Here is a 16225-nt window from a genome sequence, read left to right on the forward strand (position 1 = left end):
GCTGTAGCCCGCGAAAGCTCATGCTGAAATTAATTTGTTAGTCTCTAAGGTGCCACAGGTACTCCTGTTCTTTTTACGGATACAGACTAACATGGCTGCTACTCTGAAACCTGTCTTTAAATATGTTCTCTTTTTACTCGTGTGCACATGCACACACATGCTTGAGTTTGAAGGATTTTAATGAGTGAAGCACAAACAGTTGTGGCAATATTGCATGACATGAAAAGTAATCTCTCAAACAACCAGGTCCCAAGCCATCTCAGGCGTTACAGGCTAAAACCAACCAATTCTTTGAACTCCACCTGGAAACTTACTGGCAGCCAGTTGAGATTCCCGAACACTGTTTAATGTGTTTTCTGTGGCTGCATCTATGCTTGGAATGTGGTACTCACTTTCCAGTGCTAGCAACAACGTAATGATACCAGTCAGCTCTGTGTTCTTGGGGAACTGGAGCACAGTATCCAGCCTGTCTGACTCATGAAGGACACTCTCCCTCCCACCCCCAGCCTCTGCTTGAACCAAAACCGAGCAGAAGACAGACTTACAGAAAGCAATAAAAAGGAGGTGTGAGACCTAAACCCCTTCTGACAAGGGTGACAAGGTTAAGACAACTCCCCTAGCCTCATCTGTATCAAAGATGGGACAGGGAGGCATCTCTATTAGCATACACAATGGAGAACAGAGATTCTAAGGCAAGAACCACACTGAACTCTGGTACCAGAACAGCAGGGAAACACTGCATCATGGGGGAATCTCTGCTCCAGATGTTAATAAACCTATGCCTGTATACATGCAGCTCAGCAGGTATCAGACCAATTCTAGTAATGAATCCTTGATTGATATCCAAAATACTGAAGCTGCCTAATTGCATTGTGAGCTCCCTTGAAGGAACACCGCCCATAGCCAGGAATAATCAGTTCCTATTGTCTAGCCTAAAGAAAACCCTTGAGTCATCAGTTTACATAAACAAATCTAGTGTTCTCCCTTGAATCATTGTTGTTTCCCTACAAAAACCCCCTCCCCACGCTCAAGAAAGTGTTCTGATGACTGGATCCAAACTCTGCATCAGTTCCACTGGGACTCCATCTTCTCCTGACTGATCGTGCTGGAGGCTCTGTCTGTGTCCAGGACTCTGACCTACCACCATACCTAGGAATGCCAACCAGTTCAAGCTTCATGGAGTGGGGAGACCCCAGCTCACGTGCTTGCACTCTCTCTCTCTCTTCTACCTCAGGTATAACTTTTAACCCTGTGTTGTTTGATCAGATATAGTTTTCTATATCTGACTTTTGTAATGTTTAATAATGTAACTGTTATGTTTGTTTAGGTTCTCCTTGTGTGGTTATCACTATTATTCAATACATAACTCTTGGTTAAACTAGTTGCTTCCCTCCCTCACTCTCTCTGAACTTTAATTTTTTGTGTTTTTGGCTTCCCCATTTACTCTGCAGCAACACTCTTCTTACCTAAGCTGAAAATCCCTATTGGGCTCAAAAATGCTGTGGAGTTTGCTCATCAAGTGGGTTACTACCAGAACAATTGTAACATGAAGGTGGGGATAGGAACGTGCTGAACCTACGACATACGAGCGTGGTAGTTTGGAAGTGCTGCTCGACCTAGTCTATTGAGTCCAGGGTCATATAAGGGCGGCAGCTTGGAAATCGTGCTTGACCCAGCCCATTGAGTCCAGGGACATATAAAGGGTCAGCTTGAGAGTGCTGATTGACGCAGTCCACTCAGACTTGCACTTAAATTTCACCTCATAGATCATATCCCTTTCCTTTACATGAGGCAGGGCTGCTCAGAGGATTCCGGGGGTCTGGGGTCTTTGGCGGCGGGGGGCCCTTCCGTTCCGGGATCCGCCGCCAAAGTGCCCCGAAGACCCACGGCGGGGGCCCCCTGCCACCAAATTACCACCAAAGACCTGGCTGCACTTCGGTGGTGGGTCCTGCTTCGGTGGTAATTCGCCGGCGGGGGGTCCTTCCGACGGCAAAGACCGGGAGCGGAAGAAGCTCCGGGGCCCGGGATCCGCGAGAGTTTTCCGGGGCCCTCAATGCGAGTGAAGGACCTTGCTCCAGGGGCCCTGAAAAACTCTCGTGGGGGCCTAGGGCAAATTGCCCCTCTTGGCCCCCCCTCCGCCCCCTGGGCGGCCCTGACATGAGGCCTGGGTGCTGGTTAGGGGAAGAGTAATTTGTGCAGTCTCACTTTATTAGAAAATTTTGCCATCTGTCACTCCAAATACTAACTCGTAAAAATCTGTTATACCCTGGAGTGTGTGAATAATATTTCAAAGCTTCCACTGTTGCTAAATACTTGGCTTTGTTTGGGATAAGATACATCAAAAAACATTATATAAACCTTCATAGGACTGATCACAATACAATTTGTCAGTTTGGGTGGTAAAAGCAGTGTTGTGCATAATAAGGCCCTGGATCTACTTGGGTGGAACCCTCTGCTTGTGTGAGGGATTCATTTACATTATTGTTTTGATCATTTGACTTCTCTGGGCTTCTCGCAGGTCAGGGATCCATCTGCATGGATTCAACGGCCGGGTGGGCCTAAAGGCCCAGTCCTGAAACCCCTTGCACTAGTATTCTGTTAACTTTATGTCCAGTTTCTTTGAGGAAACAATGTGGACGGAACACTGGATTTAGAGTCAGGAGACTTGAGTTCTGTTTCCCAAATCTACAACAAACCTGCCGTGTGACCTTGGACAAGTCACTTAACCTCTCTGTGCCATTGGTCTCATTTATCTAAATGATTAATTCTTCATGGCTTAATTGCCTCTTACTATGTGAATTCACACTGCCTAGCACAGTGGGGTCCTTATCTCATTTGGGGCCTGTAGACCAGGGGTTCTCAACCTTTTTTTGTTTTTCTGACACTCCCCCCCACATACAATTAAAAACTCCACAGTCCAGCTGTGCCACAACTGTTTTTCTGCATATGAAAGCCAGGGCTGTCGTTAGGAGGTAGCAAGCAGGGCAGTTACTCAGGAGCTGACACCAGAGGGGGCACCCCAAAACTAAGTTGCTCAGGCTTTGCCTTCAGCCCTGTGTGGTGGGGCTCAAGGCCCCGGGCTGCAGTCCTGGGCAGGAGGGCTTTGGTTTTCTGGGCCCTAAAGAGGCGACCCCCCTGAAACCTCCTAGCAGCCTCCCAGGAGGCCCCAGGCCAGGGGTGAAAGTAACTTACAGGACTTACCGGTACTGCTGGAGTCCTGAGGGGGGCGTGGCCTCATCCGAAAGAGGCGTGGCCTCAACCAGAAGAGGTGGGGCCTCTCAAGATTTAAAGGCCCTAGGACACCGGCTGTAGCTGGGTGCCTCAGGGCCTTTTAATCAACCTGGGGCTCCCAGCTACAAAGGTGGCTGGAGGCTCCACGGCAAATTAAAGGGCCCGGAGCTCCGAACACTGCGGAGCCCCGAGCCCTTTAACACCCCCCGCCCTGCAGCTCCGGCGGCTGGGCTGGGGCTGGGATTTAAAGGGCTCTGGCCTCCCCGCAGCAGTGGGAGCTCTGAGCCCTTTAAATCCCAGCCCCAGCGTGGCTGCCGGAACTGCGGGGGGGAATTTAAAGGGCTCTGGGCGCCCCGTCAGGGAGCCTAGAACCCTTTAAGTCCCCACTGAGGAAGCCGGTGCGGTCTGGCATGGTGTACTGGCTCCTGCCGGAATGCTGTACCGGACCGGACTGGCTCACTTTCACCTCTGCCCCAGGCCCCTAGTTGAGAACCATGGTTCTAGACATTACTATAATATAAATATTGATAATCATAATAACATTGCACATCAGTTGGACTGCTCATGTGAATAAGAATTTCCTGAACAGATGCTACAGGACTGAGCCCAATATGAAATTCAGCACATCCATCTCATTCCAACATACTGTGGAAAGTTTCCTCCTTACAGAGTTCTTTCAGCTAAAATTTACAATAGTCACATCAAATAGTGTATCCTGTTTTTAAATTGTGCTCCTGATAGCAGCTGAGCATCATTAAAGCTACCTGACAAATAAGATTATTGTCTCTCTGCAGAGAGACATTTTTCCTTTATCATCAACTATGCTGATGTTGACCTCAACATAACAATGCACTCGGGTTCTTCTCATTTTCCTAAATCACTCTGAAGTTTAGTAATTGAGGCAAAGTAGCTCAAGGAAACTTTTGACATGATCCACTGCCTCAGGCAAGTGAAAGGTGTCATCCTTGCAACACTGTATTATTGTTAAATTGGCAAGGATCACAGGTGGGCTTTAAAGCAAACATGATTCTTTTAACCTGTCTGTTCCACGTAGTACAGGTTGATAGTGATCTTCTATCTGAATGCTGAACCTTTGAGTCACTGTATGTATTCTGAACAGAATGCAAATGATGGAGCCATCAGAAATTGCATCAGGTGTGTCTCTCATTAATTAGCATACTGCATGTTCTCTCCGGGGTGTCTTGTTGTGTTAGGAAGACTGTTAACAGTACATCTTTTTGATCATTACATAAATGATATTCAGATAACTAGGTAGTATTGTATCACATTCCTGAGTGTTTAAAGTTCATGAGAAAGCAATTAAAATAATGGACTACAATCACAATGTACCCTCTCTAATACTGCCTCTAGAGCTGGTAGCATTCTGACGAGACAGCATGCCCTTCACCCACATCTAGTCATATACCCTGTAACTGTCAACCAACTCAAACCAAAAACTAGCAGATAAATGCAAATATGCAATCTGCATGAGTAGATACATCTTTAAATAATTTGCATAGATTCTGCAATCCTTATATAAGTAAAACCTCCTGCTCACTTCAGTATGTATTTCACCTGAATAAGGAAAACAGAATATAATTAAAAATGAAATATCAGGATTTGATCCCAAAGTTTATTTACTAAAAAGTCTCCTCGGAGGTTGGATGTAATCCATTTCAGGAGAAATACAGTGGAGTAGTTGTTTTGTTTACTCATCACAGCAATGCAGTGTACTGGATAAAGAATACCATTGCCAATGGAATGCATAAAATATTTTATGGCTGAGCAGATAATTTGGTGGATTTACCTTCTCTTTCTGCTTACAAGATGTCCATAAACAAAGAGCAATTTCTTCACATGTTCTTACTATTCACATTTGATTTTTTTATTTTTATTTTTTAACAAGTTGCCCCCTCTCCATTTCTTGTGGACGTTCTACTATGAATAATCAATATTTGATATACAAAAACTGAGCTGTGTTGGTAATTGTGATTGGTTACATCAGTTACATGTATAATTTTTGTTTCCTGATTGGATGAACATATGAAGGTTTAAGTGAGATGTAACTGATGCATTGGCCTTCTGCTAGCCTGAAGCGTAAGGGTAAATTTCACCTTCATCATATTTGTCTTATGGTATGTCTACATTGCGATCTGAGGTGTGATTTCAGCTTAGGTAGACATACCTTTGCAAGCATGGCTAACGCCAGGCCTATGCTATAAAATTAGGTCAACAGAAGTCGCTTTGTGTCAACCTACCTGTGCATGTGTCCGCACTCAACTTTGTCTCTGGCTGATGTATGTGTCCGGTTACATGAACGCAGTAAAATCACCTTGCCAAATGGCGTGGAGCTTTGAATGACCCATGTTGACCCTAACAGACCACCAGCAATGCTCCATCCCATATGACAGTGACCACTCTGCTTACAATTGTAAACTCCATTGCCCAGAGGTCAGAGAGACCATAAGTTCCCTCTCAAGAAGAGGCATTTCAGAAATACCTGGGAAGTTTTCATGGGGATGGAGGAGCAAACCTAGTAGCTCTCACTTGTGCGTGCTACCCAAACAACTATGCCGTCTCCATTCATTAGCCACCTGTTGTCTGGAGTTGACAGGAGGTAAGAATAGAAATGTAGATGCAGCAGTGTGGGCTTCAGCAACATGAAGAGGTATCTAGAGCCTCTGGCATACTTGTAAAGCGTGTGCTGAGGCCTGCACTGCCACATCCATACTGCTATTTTTAGCCATGCTTAGGGTTGCCAGGTACCCAGTTAAAAGGGACCCTGGTGGCTCTGATCAGCACCACTGACTGGGCTGTTAAAAGTCTGGTCGGCGGTGCAGCGGGGCCCTGGGGCTAAGACAGGCTCTCTGCCGGCCCTAACTCCACATGCCTCCCGGAAGCAGCTGCCAGGTCGTTGTGGCCCCTAGGTGCATGGGTGGCCAGAGAGCCTCCACATGCTGCCCCTGTCCCAAGTGGTGGCTCTGCAGCTCCATTGGCCAGGAACCGTGACCAATGGTAGCTGCACGGACGGTGCCTGCGGGCGTGAGGGCAGTCTGTGGAAACTCTTTGGATGCCCATGAACCTAGGGGCTGTAGGGACCCGGTGACTGCTTCCTGGGAGCTTCAGTAAGAACCTCTGGGACCCCGCACCCCAACCCCCTGCCCTGGCCCCATCCCAGAGTCCCTTCCCACATCCCTCAATTCCCCAACCCTGGGCCCCATCCTGCACCCCAAACCCCTCATCCGTGGCCCCACCCCAGATTCTGAGGTGGGTAAACTACAGCGTGGGGGCCGCATCTGGTCCTTCAGACATTTTAATTGAGCCCTAGAGCTCCCGCCGGGGAGAGGGGTCAGGGGCTTGCCCCGCTTTGTGTGTGCCATGGCTCCGTGTGGCTCCCAGAAACAATGGCATGTCCCTACTCCAACTCCTATGCATGGGGGCAGCCAGGAGGCTCCAGATGCTGTCCGCACCCTAAGCACCACCCCACAGCTACCATAGGCCAGGAACCAATGAGAGCTGCAGGGCTGGTGCCTGCGGATAGGGCAGCACGCAGTACCGCCTGGCCACGCCTCCGCATAGGAGCCGGATGGGGGACATGCTGCTGCTTCCAGGAGGTAAGTGCTTGAGGTAAGTGCTTCCTGGAGCCTTCACCCCTGACCCCCTACTGAGCCCTATCCCCCTGCTCCAGCTCTGATACCCCTCCTGCCCTCCAAACCCATTGGTCCCAGTCCAAAGTACCCTCCTGCACCCCCAACCCCTCATTTCCAGCTGGAGCACTCATCCCCTCCCACACCCGAACCCCCAATTTTGTGAGCGTTCATGGCCCATCATACAATTTCCATACCCAGATGTGGCCCTCGGGCCAAAAAGTTTGCTCACTCCTGCATTAGAAAGTTGGCAACCTTAGCCATGCTAGCGCAGTTAAAGCTAGTGCAGGTTTATCTACCCAGGCTGCAATTACACTTCAGATTGTTGTGTATCCATATCCTTAGTGAAACAGTCAAACACTGCTTATTCTCTTTTATTTCCCCAGATCTAAACGCCCCCAAATATGGGGAAAGTTTCAATCCTGATGTGAACTTTCTGGTGAAGGTCAAGATTTTAAAAGTAATCTAGGTACCTAAAGGTGCAGATAAGTGACTTAAGATAATTTTACTAGGTGCCTACCTGCATTTTTAAGTGCCTAATATCTCTAGATATCTGGCCCATTTAAGTGCTTTTGGGTGTCAAGCTTGAGACATTGTATAGGGTGGGTGCTCACCATATTTTGAAAATCAGGCCCCTTTAAGACTTTTCATACTGGAAACCCAAAAACTGCAACTCTCCAAATCACTAGTCACTTTTGAAAATCTTGTCCTTGGGCTTATATATAAATGTTTCAGTCAGTTTACAGTGTTAGGATATTGCTCTTGACTTCCATGGTAGCAGGATCTGTCTCTTTGTTAATTCTGCTTATTCAATTCAGCCGAAAAGTCCTTGAAATTTGAAGATCTCTTCTCAGCTCTGGACAGATGTCTGAAGAGCCTACACGTACACACACAAGGATGTATGTAGCTGCAGACTAACTGGCCACAAGATAAAATACTAAAAATCAATAGGTGGTTGCTGTGTTTAAAAAATACAGTAATAAAACACTGTGACATGAATCCAACCATGAATCAATTTAATCTTTAGCATGGTAGTGCTTCCTTTTCCTTACCTGTGACTGACAGATTAATTAGTGCTTAAAAAAAAAATTACATGTCCCACCATGGTCTTTTTGGCAAACACTAATATCCCATTAAAACAGCACGACACCCTTTAAGCTCTAGATTGTATCTGTAAAGGATATTCTTGAATGTGTTGCAGATCCACATTATCCTAGTGGGAGCACCAGAGGCATTCCTTTTAAGTCACGTGGTCTCCTCCCGTAGCTGGCCTTCACATGGTGAAGCCACCTATATTCCCACCCTTCTTTGCTCCCCCTTGGAGATAGAGGATCTCATGGGAAGCACCTTTGAAACAGTTGTGAGGTCCTCAGACTGAAAAAGCTATAATACTGCCTTAACCAGGCCATGCAGTTGGTAGGGAGAGGACCTCGTACTCCCCCTCACAGACCCTGGCTAGCACTTATGCAGCCATGTAATTGCTAAACTGGAAATAATTAAGTTTTGGTATTTTCTCCTGATGTCTACAGCAGCCTCCCTAATTATTCCTTTCTTGTTCACACAATGACTGGGGCACCTTGGTGCTATGGTAATACAAATAATAAATAGCAATAATTTAATAAGTGCCATGAAAGAACTCTGACCAGGCCTCTTGAAACATCCTCCTGCAACCTGGGCCTAATTCAAAGTCCACTGTTGTCTAAGGAAGAACTTCAGTGGGCTCTGGATCAGGGCCTTTATAAGCAGGAGTCAGTTGCCCTGTATACTGTGCATTAATGTTGATTATTATCCAAAGTGGCAGATGCTTGCTACTGGAATTATTCAAATGCGTAATCAAATGGAGGCACCATTATAAATATGCATAATAATCTGCATAATCAATAAGGAGTTATATACTGCAAGTTCAACAATGGTGCAGTGTTTTAAAGAATTGCTGAGCACTAAATTCTTCTGTTAGTTACAATGACTTCAATAAGCCAGCAGTGGGCAAAATTTTCATCTTATTTCTTTAGTATACTGAGTTATCCCAAATTTAATTTAATTTTCTCTTGATTTGATCAGCATAAAAATAAATGGATTTGATCAGGCATTAAGTCATGTTCAGGCCCACTGAAGTCAATGGCAAAACTCCTCTTGATGTCCATAGAGCTAAAATTTGGCCCAGTATTTCTGTGGCATTGGTATTGAAGCTGAGGGCATTAATGTCAGGGCACTAAAGTATCACTTGAACAAAGGTAAATATTACCCACTGGAAATTAATAAACAAATAAAGCCAAGTTGTATTTGAATTGACATCGATGTAAATCTAGAGTCACTCCAGATAAGGTATTCTGGGTGTGAAACCAGAATTTGCTTCAGGACCATGAATGAAGTGGAAAACCACGTAAGGATTGAATTCTGACACTCTTATTCCAGGAGTTGAGTAAGGTGCTTCTCCGTGTACATTTAATGCCGACAGACCCCGCTAATCGGCGGGCGGGATCGAACCTGGGACCTCTGGAGCTTAGTGCATGAGCTAAAAGACAACTGGCTGTTAACAAAGGCTGTAGAGCAAACTCATTAATCTCTCTCTCCAAGTGGTCTCAGTTCCACTAGATGGGACAGAACATCACACCCAGGAGGTGTGTGGGTTACATACACATGACAGAATTAGGCCTAAGAGGCCGCAAAGGGATGCGACTTTGGAAAATACTCAGAGTGAGTGTAACTCCTGTTATCAATTTATTATCTCGGAATCTCCTATTTGCAGATGCATGCAAGATTGTAGTTATGCTGTAAATGAAGTGGATAAATCATGTAATCTCTCTGCACCATGGATTCTCATATATAAAATGGAGATAATAGTACTTCCTTTTTGGTCTTATCTAATTAGCCTTTGGCTTGAACAGTTTACAATCTGTCTCTTACTTTGCCCAATGCTTTAGTACAATGGGTCCCTGATCTTGGTTGCACAGTAATTCATCCAATCGCTAAAAATAAACATGTCAATTTAATTTTGAAAGAAGTCATTTAAAGGGCATTACAGTATTATCGTAAATGAAGAGCTATTTTCCCACTGAAGACTGTCAGTTTCCTCAGTTCTAATTACAAGAATGGACTGAGGTGTCCGCTGTACAAAATGAATAAACAAAACCCTCTCTGGCTACACATCTGCCTTTGTAGAATTAAAACTACCAGTTCTGGTAAATAACTTCTGGGCTTGATCCCACAACCGTTATAGGTGTGAGAAGTCTTGTTGACCTCCCTTTGGGTCTGATGGCACCAGTCATATGAATCAGGGCTAGTTAGATTACATCTACGCTACAGCACTTACGGCAGCACAGCTACTGTGTTTGTGATGGAGGCGCTTTAAGCTGACGGAAGAGAGCTCTCCCATCGGCTTAACTCCTGCCTCTCTGAGATACGGTACCTATATCAGTGGGAGAAGCTCTCCTGCCGATATAGTGCTGTCTACACCAGCTCTTAGGTTGGTATAATTTACGTCACTCAGGGGTATGAATAATGTAAGTTATACTGAAGTAACCTGTCATGTAGGCAAGGATTTATACGCACATAAGGGTTTTAGCTTCTGATCCTCTGTTTCTACTTATGTGATGTGCTGTGGGAAAGTAACATTTAAAAGAAAATATGAAAAGGTAGAGCAGAGTTGTATAGCTCTCTACCAGTGCATCTGACAGCGCTGAACTGGAGGGGATGGAAGCAAAAGGTTAATGGTGCTGAAAACACTTTGTCAAGTCAGTATATGCAGAACGGAGTGTTGTAAAAAAAAACAAAAAACAACAAAGCCACGTGCTGCGGATGTTTTATTTTCTTCTTTCCTAACTCTCCAGGATATAATAAAAGCATCAAAGTGATACAAATGTACTCAAACAGAAGACCAAGAACGGCTTAACTCCATGTCCGCTAGGGGAAATTGCTGCTGCTCTAAACAGTAGGAGCTTCTCTGTCACAAAGAAAATTAAATCATTGTCACTGATACTATTAAAAATTCAACATATGGGGCCAGACCCTCAGCTGGTGTAAATCAGCAGAGCTCAATTAAAAATCAATGGAGCTGAATTGATTTACGTCAGTGGAGGATCTGGTCTACAGTCTGGTGTGGCACATGACTGTGGTGACCTGTGCCTTATGTAGGGGCTTGTGATACATGAAGCGGGGGGAAGTAGCTCCCTTTGATGGACACCCTGCCAGGCAGTTAGCTGTAAAATCCCTCTTGGTGTCAGTTCTCTGCTTGCTTTACCTGTAAAGGGTTAACAAGCCCACAGGTAAAAGAAAAGGAGTGGGCACCTGACCAAAAGAGCCAATGGGAAGGCTAATTTTAAAAATGGGAACTAAACTTTCCCTTTTGTCTGTTGTTCTCTGGGCTGCAGGGATGGAGCAGCAATGCTATAAGCAGAAATGCTGTGTAAGGCTTGAACCAGGTATGAAACTTCATCTTCCATACTTAGAAGAAATTATTTGGATATGGAATGTTTAGTTAGACACAATCAGGTTTATTTTTTATTTTGGCTTGTGGATTTCCTCTGTGCTAACCCCAGATGCTTGTTTACTTGTAACCTTTAGCTGAAGCCCCAAGAAAGCTATTTTGGGTGCTTAATTTTTGTAATTGTTTCTTTTGAGATCTAGCAAAAAGCCTAAGTTGCAGATTTATTTTTTCCTTTTTGTTTTTAAGAAAATTTACCTTTTTTAAGAACAGGATTGGATTTTTGGTGTCCTAGGAAGTTTGTGCATGTTGTTTGATTAACTGATAGCCATAGCTAATTTCCTTTGTTTTCTTTCTCAGCTCTTCCCTGGAGGGGGTGAAAGGGCTTGAGAGTACCCCACTGGGAGGAATTCACAAGTTCTTCTTCCTGGGTTCAAAGGGGTTTTTTGCATTTGGGTGGTGGGAGCGTTTATCAAGCCAAGGTCAGAGAGAAGCTGTAACCTTAGGAGTGTAATACAAGTCTGGAGTGGCAAGTATTAATTTTTAAAATCCTCGCGGGCCCCCACTTCCTGCACTCGGAGTGCCAGAGTGGGGATTCAGCCCTGACAAGGTTTTACTCCTCCTCTCCCACCCCGCCCAACATTTTCAGCTGGGAAAATTAAAAAAATGAACAGGGTGAGAGGTTCAAAAATTTGGTGGGGGTGGGGCGGAGGGGAGAGGGAGGCTGTTCTTTCTAAGCTTCCTGTCGCTGCCCCTACCAATTGGACTGGTAACTGAAAGAGACTCTGATACAATTACCAGGTGGGAGCTTAGCTGTTTTGCTTTTGTGTTTCCTTTTCTCTCAATCTCTTTCCCTGTCTTGGAGTACTCTAGGTCCCCGTCTGCCAGATGAGATTACATTTCCAGTCTCTGCTTCTCCCTGGCTGGCCTCTGCCTCCTGTTACCAGATTTGCCCATTACTTTGGGATATGCTCATTCACTAGGGTTACTCTTCTGCAGGGGGGATTTCTGTAATTCTATCAATGTACTGCTTGTGTCACTTGTGAGCTCTACTTCTGCAAGTTCCCTACCAATGGAGCTATCCTACAGGACCTAGGTTCCCCAGGGCTGGGTTCTTCCAGCCCCATAATCAAACGAACACACACACATGAACAGAGCACGCTTGAGAGGACTGGGTTAATCGGCACTCCCAAGCTGACCCCTTATATGCCCTTGGACTCAGTAGGCTGGGTCGAGCAGCACTTCCAATCTGTCACCCTCATATGCCCTGGGCACCGCACTGAAATAGAGTAAGCCTGAGCAGGCTGGGTCAAGCAGCACTTCCAAGCTGCCACCTCATATGTTCCAGGATCAGCACATCTCTATCTCCACTATCATGTTACAATTGTTCTGGTAGTAACCTACTTGATGAGGAAACGCCACGGGATTTTTGGGTGTTGCAGGGATCTTTAGCTTAGGTACGAGGAGCGTTGCTGCAGAGCGAGTGAGGAAGCCAAAAAACACCCACGGGGGAGGTGAAGAGAAGAGAGAAGCAACCAGCTTAACCATGAAATTTATTTATTGCCAGGTAATAACCATACAAGGGGAGCCAAACAAACAAAACAGCTATAATATTAAATATACATAATATTAAATATTATAATATTAAAACTAACTTAAATTTGATTATAAAAGTCAGGTTTAGAAAACTGTAACTGATCCCACAAGTCAGGGTCAGAAGGCTATGCCTAGAGAGAGAGAGAAAGAGCTGGGTTCTCACCACTCTGTGAAGTTTGAATCCATCGGGGGTCCCAGGTGGTGGTGGTAGCTGAGGGTCCGAAGTGCTGGAGACAGGCAGAGCCCCCAGCACAATCAGTCAGGAGAAGATGAAGTCCCAGTGGAACTGATGCAGATTTTGGATCCAGGCATCAGAACACTTACTTGAGTATAGTTAAGGGGGTTTTTGTAGGCAAAGAACAATGGTTCAAGGGAGAACACTAGATTTGTTTATGGGTAAACTGATGGCTCAAGGGAGTATACCAAAGTTGTTTTGTTCAGGCTAGACAATGGGAGCTGATCATTCCTGGCTCTGGGCAGAATTCCTTCCAGGGAGCTCACAGTGCAGTTAGGCAGCATCAGTATTTTGAGTATCAATAAAGGATTTATTACTAGAATTGGTCTGATAACTACAGAGCTGAGTGTGTGCAGCTGTGGGTTCATTAACATCTAGAGCAGAGATACCCCATCATGCAATGCTTCCCTGCTTTTCTGGTCCCAGAGTTCAGTGTGGTTCTTGCCTTGGAATCTCTGTTCTCCGTTCTGTATGCTAATGGAGATGCCTCCTTGTCCTATCTTTGATGCAAATGAGACTAGAGGAGTTTCCTTAATCCAGTCAACCCTGCCCAGAGGGGTTTAGCTGTGTTTCTCCCTGCCTTTTCATTGCTTTTTGTAAGGGTATGGCTACACTTGCACTTCAAAGCGCTGCTGCGGCAGTGCTTCGAAGTTTCGAGTGTGGTCGCAGCGCCAGCGCTGGGAGAGCTCTCTCCCAGCGCTGCACGTACTCCACATCCTCTACGGGTGTAGCTTGCAGCACTGGGAGCCGCTTTCCCAGCGCTGCGGCACTGTTTACACTGAGGCTTTACAGCGCTGTATCTTGCAGTGCTCAGGGGGGTGTTTTTTTCACACCCCTGAGCGCGAAAGTTGCAGCGCGTAAAGCGCCAATGTAGCCATGGCCTAAGTCTTTCTTCTGATCTACTTTGGTTCAAGCAGAGGCGGGGGATAGGGGCTGGGGAAGGTTTTTCGTGAGTCAGACAGGGCTGGTTCCCCAAGAACACAGAGCTGATAGGTAACACTCCCCTTTACTCTTGGGGTTCCCTCTGTGTGTCCCCTTGTTACTTCCTCTTCATCCCTGTTCTCATGTTGTCTTCCATCTTGCTGCACTCTTCTGCCATTGCTCTCCTTCCTTCTGTGCCCCTTTATTTCTCCCCTGCCCTGTGAGTCCCCCCTGTGCTCCCATCTTGCTCCCTTTCCTCTCTCAGATGCACAGTAGCTGGGGAAGGGGGAAATTCTCTCAAACTGCTCCTCTCCCCTCCCCCCCCCGTACTGCCAGTGGCTGGCCTCATTAGCTTGAATACCGCACCTTGCACACAGTGGAATCCCCTCTCTGCAGGCTGTATTTCTGCAAACCTTTTGCGATAGGGGCTCTGAAGTTGCTGCCTTGTCCCATTCCCTCATGCTGCGGAGGTAGAACTGCAGTTTTAGTGCAGCAAGTTTAGCTTCCTCCATGCCTCACACAGAGCCGCTACCGTGAGTGCCAGTAAGAGCTGGTGGGAGCTGTGGACTAGAACTGATTCTCTCCGTCAGAACTCTACTTTGAGTGAAAAGTTGAACCCCTGGTAAGCCGCAGGGCAGGATTCTTCCATTAGGGAAGAGCAAATTTTGGGAGCAAGGGACAAACATCTCAACCCCATGATGGCAGAATCAGTGTAGAGCTTTGGTTATGTCAGGTTTAGCAGTCACTAGGAATTCAACTCTGGATTAGACAAGTAGAATCCAGAGATGCTTCAGAATGGGGATTGTAACCCACATACAAGTGTTGCAAGTGACCCAGGGAGCCGGTGTTGTGGCGACGGGGGAAAGGGGATTAACTGTATTCTTAATGCTCACAGGATACTCCGCTATCTAAATTCCATCCAAATCTCAGCCTGTATCTCCCCAAAATGGGTCTGAGAATTTGCTCGATCTCTCATGGAATTGTTACTTCAATGTCCTTAGCTCCCATCCATTTAAATGGAATTATAGAAATAAAATGCATTTCTCTATCTTAAATTCAGCTAGGAGGGCTTGGATGGCTCAGGGGAATTAATCATAGTTTAATTCAAGCTGGAACCCTTGATTTAAATTAGTGATTTAATCTTGTTTTGCATTTATACTTTTTCTAAAGAAAGGATGATTTGTCATTGGGTGGTAACAATTAACACATGTTGCTTCGTAACCAAAAATAGCTTTTACACTAAAATTTGGTACTTTTTGTTAACCAGGAGGATATACTATATCTATACATCCTTATTAAGCAATTATGTAGCTGAACATGCATTTATTTAGATTTCTATGTTGTACCTTTTATTTAAAGTTAAAAAATGGTTACTATCATGTCTTATTTATTAGATGAGGGTGATTTTTTTTTAACCTGTTGTCTTGTCTCAAGCTGCACTTGGATGGAAATTGGAATTCAATTAAAAATGCACAAAACTAGCATTATAATTTTTTTTTATTTAAATAAGACTACCTTAAATATGGCAGATGCATACGGAAAAAAAGTTAAAAGAAAACATGTTTTGCGTTTAAACTAACTGATTTATTAAATAAAGGGAATAGATTGAATTGAATTGAATTGATTGTTTCTGATCACCATGTCTTTCATGATTTTAGAAGTAATAGATCTCATCCTCTCACAACTCATTTTTATCCCTAGATTGGAAGAGGGAAAATATGCTCTGCTCTTTCAACTTCTAGTCAGCTTCTCAACTTTAAATGAACTAGTTACTGAACTTTAAAACTTTGGCAGCAAATATATACTGTTTGAATATTAGATTTTATTTTAATTTTAAAACCATTTACTAGGTTATAATTGATTTAGTCCTTAATATAAGTTGTCACAATTTCAAATTTAGTTTTAATAGGTTTATTTTTTTTAATTATATTAAATTTAAATGATCTTTTTTAAATAATCAAATTGTATCTACTCTGATCCAGTTTAGCAGGTAATAACTGAAAATTGTTGGGGCTTGGCTGTGTGGGGGATTTAGTTCATTCCAACTCACGTTAGTGCTCACTGAAAATACCTGCATGTGCACAATACAAATCCTCAGGCCTGGTCTACACTAGGAAATTAGGTTGATATAACTTCGTTGTTCATAGGTGTGAAAAATCTGCATCCTTGGAT

At 44.7% G+C, this 16225-nt stretch overlaps 1 protein-coding gene across 1 annotated transcript in view; it reads left to right on the forward strand.

Moving 5' to 3' along the window:
* The window catches only part of KCNS3 (potassium voltage-gated channel modifier subfamily S member 3), a 37930-nt gene that overhangs the window by 18589 nt on the left and 3116 nt on the right, over window positions 1-16225 (forward strand). The window lies entirely within an intron of this gene.

This window comes from Gopherus flavomarginatus, chromosome 4, assembly GCF_025201925.1.
Source record: "Gopherus flavomarginatus isolate rGopFla2 chromosome 4, rGopFla2.mat.asm, whole genome shotgun sequence".
Taxonomy (NCBI): Eukaryota; Metazoa; Chordata; order Testudines; family Testudinidae; genus Gopherus; species Gopherus flavomarginatus.